The sequence below is a fragment of the Podarcis gaigeae genome, assembly GCF_964106915.1.
Source record: "Podarcis gaigeae genome assembly, chromosome: 1".
In the NCBI taxonomy this organism is placed as follows: domain Eukaryota; kingdom Metazoa; phylum Chordata; class Lepidosauria; order Squamata; family Lacertidae; genus Podarcis; species Podarcis gaigeae.
In genome coordinates, this window is record NC_139678.1 from 71,404,727 (window position 1) to 71,412,241 (window position 7,515).

The window sequence follows — 7,515 nt, forward strand, 5'->3', positions numbered from 1 at the left end:
GTTTCCTTATATGCCTCCCACTTTTCTTTCTTGTTGGAATTGCCTGCATTTGGGCCTTCAATATTTCTCCTTTTAGAAACTCCCATCCTTCTGGGACTCCCATCTTTTTTGAGTATTTCTGAGCATGGGGTGACACCCAGTAGCTACTTCAGCTTTTTGAAATTGGCCTTCTTAAAAGTTCAGAGTGTGTGTCCAACTACACTCAGTTTTTCCTTGCCTCTGTTATCCTGAAACCCAGGAGAACATGATCACTTTCTCCCAAGTTTCCAAGTACTTCCACTTAGTCGATCAGTTCCTCCTTATTGGTGAGGACCAGGTCCAAGATCGATGATCCCCTTTTGCTTCTTCCACCTTCTTGGAAATGAAATTGTCAGCGAGGCAATGGATGTTTTTGCATACAAGTTTCATTCCATGTTGTACTGCAAGATGAGCTTTGTAGTTTGCAACTATATATACGGTTGAAAGCTGTCACCTTGACAAACAGACCAGAACTGTTCCATGCAATTCTATTACTTAAGAGACTAATGACTTCATTAAAATAGCAACTCTTTGTCAACCATTCACGAGACTCATTGACTAGGAAGTCATTTTTTAAAAAGACACAGCGTGCAGATATTCCACTTGCAGATCACATAGTTATACTCATGAGTAATGACTGGTTAAGCTCCAAGTTTGTATGCACTACTTCAACATATGGCAAAAGAGATATCTGAAAGTTTTTATGTAGTCTCTAACATATAGCTTTCATATGCAGAACTGATATCAGTTTTGATAATGGCATATGCCTGGGGTATAAGTCAGGAGACATTTTGATTTTTTTCCAGCTGTTTTTAAAAGAAAAATTAAACACAAAATCAGATGTCTGGTATAACTTTCAGAGTCTTCCACATTGCTTCATTGGTTTTTTGTTGGTTTTTTTAAAGCAATAGTTAAAACATTTATATCATTCCAAACATGTGCTGCTTACTAATCTCCAGTCAAATCCATATAAGCATCTTTGGGCCTGATTTAATGAAAAATATATTTCACACATAATATATAAATTATCTACCACCCAGGAATTAATAAGGTCATTAGTCTGTTCCCTACAAATGGACTGTGTGTAGTAGTTATTTTCATCAATGGCAAGAAGCGTGAAATAGCATTTTAAAAGAAAAAGGGTATTCCCTTGATGTGTGCAACAATGGTTATCCCCAGTGCTTTTTTTCTGGTGGTATTCAACAATACGCAGTACCAGCACCCCCCCCCCCCCCGGAGACACTCAACCTCATGGGGAGCCATGACATGAGCAAAGGCCCACCAGAGCCTGGCTGCCACAGCATGTGACATGCTTTCCCTGCCAAGCGCTGCGCTCTGCTGCTGGCTATGTGCGCCCTGGTCACCTCACTTGTGGCATTCATGATGGTTGTGGCAGGGCAGGTGCAGGAAGCACTGAAGTCCCTGGAGCCAGTGCGGCAAGTGCCCCAGGTAATACAAGGAGAGGAAGAGGGAGGCCACCTGGCTTTGAGAAATCGAAAAATTGGAAGGGATTCCTAAGGGTCAACTGGTTCAACCCCTTGAAAGTGGCTGGTGAGGTTGGTGCTGTGGCCAGTGCCAAAGTAAGCCTTCCTTGTGGAACCCTTCCATTTCATTTCTGGAATGTTAGAAGTACTGGATCCCCCCCCCAAAAAAACCAATTACTGTCTATTCCATATGTTTTGTGTGTACATATTACTATGAACAAGGGACGCGGGTGGCACTGTGGGTTAAACCACAGAGCCTAGGGCTTGCCAATCAGAAGGTCGGCGGTTCAAATCCCTGCGACGGGGTGAGCTCCCGTTGCTCAGTCCCTGCTCCTGCCAACCTAGCAGTTCAAAAGCACGTCAAAGTGCAAGTAGATAAATAGGTACCGCTCCGGCGGGAAGGTAAACAGTGTTTCCGTGCACTGCTCTGGTTCGCCAGAAGCAGTTTAGTCATGCTGACCACATGACCCAGAAGCTGTACACCAGCTCCCTCGGCCAATAAAGCGAGATGAGCGCCGCAGCCCCAGAGTCGGTCACGATTGGACTTAATGGTCTGGGGTCCCTTTATTACTATGAACAGTTAAAAATAATCAGAAGAGATTCATATTCCCTCCCTTATACCACTTAATGTGCATCTGAACCAAAGTTCTAAACCACCACCTCAGAAATCTTAAATGCCTTCCACAAATTGTGCAAAACCATCACTTGTTACAAGGCTATGACTCTTGGTGGAAATTATATGCACATTTATCCCATTGAGCAACGTGGGACATACTTCTGAGTAAACATTCATAGAATTGGACTGCATTTTACTCAATATCATTGCAACATGAGAAATTTGTCTGTACATTACCTGCAAGGAAGCCCCAAGTAAACACATTATAAGATAGTGCAGTGAGTCCCATTGAAAGCAATGTCACCTAAGCCAGTCATGGCTAACTTGCTCCATTTCTTTCACTGGGATCTAGCCACAAGTAAATTTAACCAGACCTGGGCTTGGAAGAGTTTGAACAGAGGCCACTATGGCTATGTATGACTTCCTTTGATCCCTTCTCAAAATCCGGCTTTTCCGGATTTCCAGCTTTTCTGGATTTCAGGCTTTTACACATACACTGTGAAAGTTGTAACAACCAAATACTAATGCAAATGCCATTGCCTTCATCATATAAAATCTCTGCAACTTTTTCAAATTTGCATTAAGCCTTAAGAAACGTTTTGTTTTTTTTAGAACACATGCCCCCTTGCTACCACTACCCACCCCCTCAGAAAACCTATTTCTATGAATGAAACGAGTGCAGATTGCCGAGATGGCTTTAAAAGGCACCTCTTTCTTCTTGTACGGAATACCCACTATAATTATATTTAACCTGTCAGCTCATAATTTTTTCTTATAACCAAATGGGCATTACTGAATGCTTTCTAAAAGCCCCGAAAACTGAGCACAGAGCAGTAGATCTCTCAGCAAATTCAAAACATACTATCTTCAAAAGTCGTCACTGGCAAAAAGAGGGCTATGGAAAACCCATCCATACAAACCCAGCGTAAAACAAAAAAGCAGAGGGAGAGGTTGGCAACTCCCATGCGTTTCAGTTTAACAATTTGGTTTAAGGTTTAGCATGTTTTTATCCACGATGAGAAAAAAAAGATAAACTTATTTGGCAATCCCAGACACTTTGAAAGCCAGCATCCTGTAATTGTTTCCTCCTTCACCCTGGCAATTTCAACGAAGATTTGAAAACCTATGGCAAAACATAAAGACTTTCTCTCCGAAAGGATTGAAGTGGGGTGGGGGGATAGACTTAATTGCTATGCAATTTTTCAACTGGTACGAAATGTGTTTTTAAAGCCCTTGGTGTGCTACTGCTGGTTCTGTTCTTCAGCCTCGATGCTATGAAACAAAGCAAAAAGACAACTTTCTCTGTGCCTGCAGAGAGAGCGTGATTTTTGTTTTTTTAAAACACAGCTTGGCTTAAATTACAGTGTGAGCAGCAGACATTCTATGTAACATAGTCAACCCTATTAGTGTAGAAAGAGCCCAAGTGGGTGGCAAGCTGCTTGTGAGTCCATAGCCTCTTTGAGATCAGTTGATTAAAACCGTGCCAACCGAGATTAATACACCACTGGGAATATCCTTATTTAGTCCCAGTAAGAAATAAAAGTGATCAGAGGAGATTTAGAGCTGGCATTCTCATTAAAATAAAGGACAGAGGCTGACATCAACAAATGGTAATTCTTTGCTAGTTACTGTGAAATACACACACACATCTGATGGTAGTAGAAGAATTAATGAACATTGCTGAGAGTAAAGCAAAACACAATCCACACAGGTCTGCTAGCACTCAAAATTCTGTCTCCCTTTTGTCCTGTTATATTGTTCAAATCTTGAATGGAAACTGCAAGGAGGAAACAGGAGGTAGCTGCTACTGATCTGGCCACAAAACAATGTCCTATTCAAAAGCAGTATCTGTTCTTAATATCAGCACACAGAATTACCTTGCCGGTAGAAAAGCGGGTTGTGTGGGGTGGAGTATTTGCATCAACATCAGCCCAGGAAAGCAATTATGTACTATTCCAAGAATGTAACTGAATAGACTACATAAAATATTTCTGAACATGGAAATCGTTTAGGAACTTTCTAAATGTCTTAACAGTGCACTTGGCTATGGTTTGATTTAGGAAGTAATATTTTACCTGAAGCAGTAAGTTTCTTTTTTCTTTCTTTTTAACTGCTTGAAACCAAAAGACAGTCAAACATAGCTGGGCCCCGTGCATGTTTACTCAAGAGTAAATCCCTCCGATTTCGAGGTAACTTACCCCTATGTTAAACGCGCCTAGGATTGCAGAGTCAATGGTGGTGTGAATTAGATATAAATTTTGCAAAATTCTGAAAAATAGCAGGAACAAAGACCAGAACTACACAAATGAGATATGTTATGGCAATCTGCTGCCTGTAATGCTGAGTGTTTGCTGTATTAATTTTTAACCTATGCTGTCTCAGGGTATTTTCTATATCACAGTGCTTCGCTTATCCTACAATTCAAAACACGCAGAGAGATTTGGAAAAGAAAAAAAATCTCTCCCTATTAAGAGGAAAAGTGAGATTAATTCTGATAGACACAGAAATTATACATATAGGATGTGATAATAATTGATAGCACTAAGTAACTTACTGGGCCTAGATCAGCAAACACTGATTTTTACAAGTTCAGTTGCCCTTAACTACGAACAGCAATTTGACTTCAAAAGGCAAGGCAGTAATTCTGCAATGAGTCTTACAGGTCGATCACAAATAGTTCCCCGAAATGATTCCGTTATAGTGAAAACGATAAAAAGGTAAAGGGACCCCTGACCATTAGGACAAGTCGCAGACGACTCTGGGGTTGCGGCGCTCATCTCGCTTTACTGGCCGAGGGAGCCAGTGTACAGCTTCCAGGTCATGTGGCCAGCATGCCTATGCAGCTTCTGGTGAATCAGAGCAGCGCACGGAAACGCTGTTTACCTTCCCGCCGGAGTGGTACCTATTTATCTACTTGCACTTTGACGTGCTTTCGAACTGCTAGGTTGACAGGAGCATGGACCGAGCAACGGGAGCTCACCCCATCACAGGGATTCGAACCGCCGACCTTCTGATTGGCAAGCCCTAGGCTCTGTGGTTTAGACCACAGCGCCACCTGCGTCCCTAGTGAAAAGGATGCAGGGTCTTTTAATAATGAACTTTTATCCTGGCAGTTGAACCTGTTCTGGTATTCATGTAAGTCTTCGCATATTCATGTAAGTCTTCACAACACTAGAGAATAGAAATGTCTTGTTTTTTCAGTATCTTTTCCATATGTTCATGAGCAGCAGGATCTGTACGCCAGGAAGTTTTATGATTACAACCCTTAAAATGGTTTCAGATTCTGAAAAGGACGGGAATTATCAGGGTTCTATGGTTGGTTCAATCCAAAATAGCTTAATTTAAATAGCTCTATACCAGGCATCCCCAAACTCCAGATGATTTGGGACTAGAACTCCCATCATCCCTGACCACTAGTCCTGTTAGCTAAGGATGATGGGAGTTGTAGTCCCAAAACATCTGGAGGGCTGAGTTTGGGGGTGCCTGCTCTGTACTATCTGCTGTAATAATAATAATCGTATGCAGAAAGAGGATGGCAGTATGTGACATCCCCGGCCCTCCTCTTTTTATATCTACAGGGGCTCAAACACCCAATTGTAAAATATGGACAACATGCATATCCGAAAGTTAGTGACAAAATGATTAATGGAATACTGTTGTTGTCGTCTATAAAATATATAGAAAGGATTGAATAAGCTATATTCTGAGAGGTCTTACATTATATGTCAAAGATAACACAAAGTGCAGTAAGTTATCATTATTATTTATTGATATAGAACCATTCCTGAATATATTGCACCAATGTATGTGGAACTAATTCAGCACCAGATTTAGGGCAGTTGCAGATGGTTTCCCTTCACAGAGTGCTGAGCTGAGCGGGCACCCCAAGACCTACCTATGGACGAGACATCCTCGTGGTTGGGGCCGGTGCAGCTCCAGTTGCTGGTTCCTCCTCCTCCTAGGAGAGAAACCTAGTGACCCAAAGGAGGGAAAAGCACAGATTAAGCATACATCTACCAGGATGTGAGAGTACACAGAGAGTGCGCATGAGAGACAGAGCGAGTTTGGAGCTGAATAAAGTTCTTTGTTTTATATTGCTCCCGATTGGTTCTTAACACCACCTGGAACACATGCTGGAGCTGTGCACAAATGGCTGCTGAAAATCCTATACCTTATTTGTGGGAAGAGATATTGGGGTTGGGGAAGGAAAGAGAGATTTTCACCCAATTTTCCTAGCCTGGGGAGGAGAAATTCTCTAGTTTCTCAAGAGGGGAGGGGAGTAACCACCACCACCAGTTGCAGGAGCAAAGCATCTTTCTTATTCCCTCTTAGCTGCTGTATCCCAAAATGGCAAGAACAGCAACTGGCTGCCAATTTACAGCCTTCACAATGCCCGCAACTCAGCATCATTTCAGGAGGCAGGAATTGCAGCCATAATGGGGGGGGGGGAGGGGAGAGACTATTAAGAGAAAATTCTGCAACATAACCTTTCTTCTCCAATGGACATTTCTTAGAGTAATGTCTTCTGAGAAATTTTTGCTCAAATCTAGTACAAACAGTTTGAGTGTGCCATAATTAAAACAGAAAAGCAGTCTATAATCTGCTTTTTGGCAGAAGACAAAACAAATAGGGAGCAGAGAGAAGCGTAACAGACAGGTGTGTGGTAGCGTGGAGATTGAATTCAGTGTGTGCTATGGAATGCAACGAGAGAGAAAATGTGCTAATTGAGAATAGGTTAAAAAGAAACACTGAGTTCAAAGGGTAACAAAAATAATGTTTTCCCACAATTAACATTGTTATGTACCCATCTTAAGTTAGTAAAAATAAAAATCGAACCAGAGGCTGAGGTTGTGAGAACTGTGGATGGGTCAATTAACAGGGGGCAGATTTGGCAATGGCTTAGTGTGAAAACAGTCTTTTCCAGGACTTGAAAAGGTTTGTAAAAATCCTCTGGTTTTTCATAACTTGTTCCTGTTTGCAGCCACTGCATTTGCATCTGTTGTCGATGTTTGGTAGTAGCAGTATCTATGAGAGAACATGGCCCACATTTTTTATTGCAGCCTTGTTGTTGTGTGCTGTTGCACATGCTACTGCACATTAGCAGAAAATTTTTAAACACTCTTGCTGTGCATTGATGTACTGATTAATGCCTGGCTTTAAAAACAATTGCAGAACGTAAAAGGCTCTTTTAAAATCCTGCCCTGTGCGCTAATGCTCATTAATGGCCTCTTTTCTTTAAGCCTGTTGCTGTACACTAATGCGTATGCTAGTTCATATTAGAATACTTAAAGAAGATCTGTTGCTGTGCACTGATGCACATAACTGTCTCGAGTTTTTTTAAACATTCAAGATACCTCAGCTGTAAACCTTTTTTTTTTAAGTGACCCCTCTTTTCAG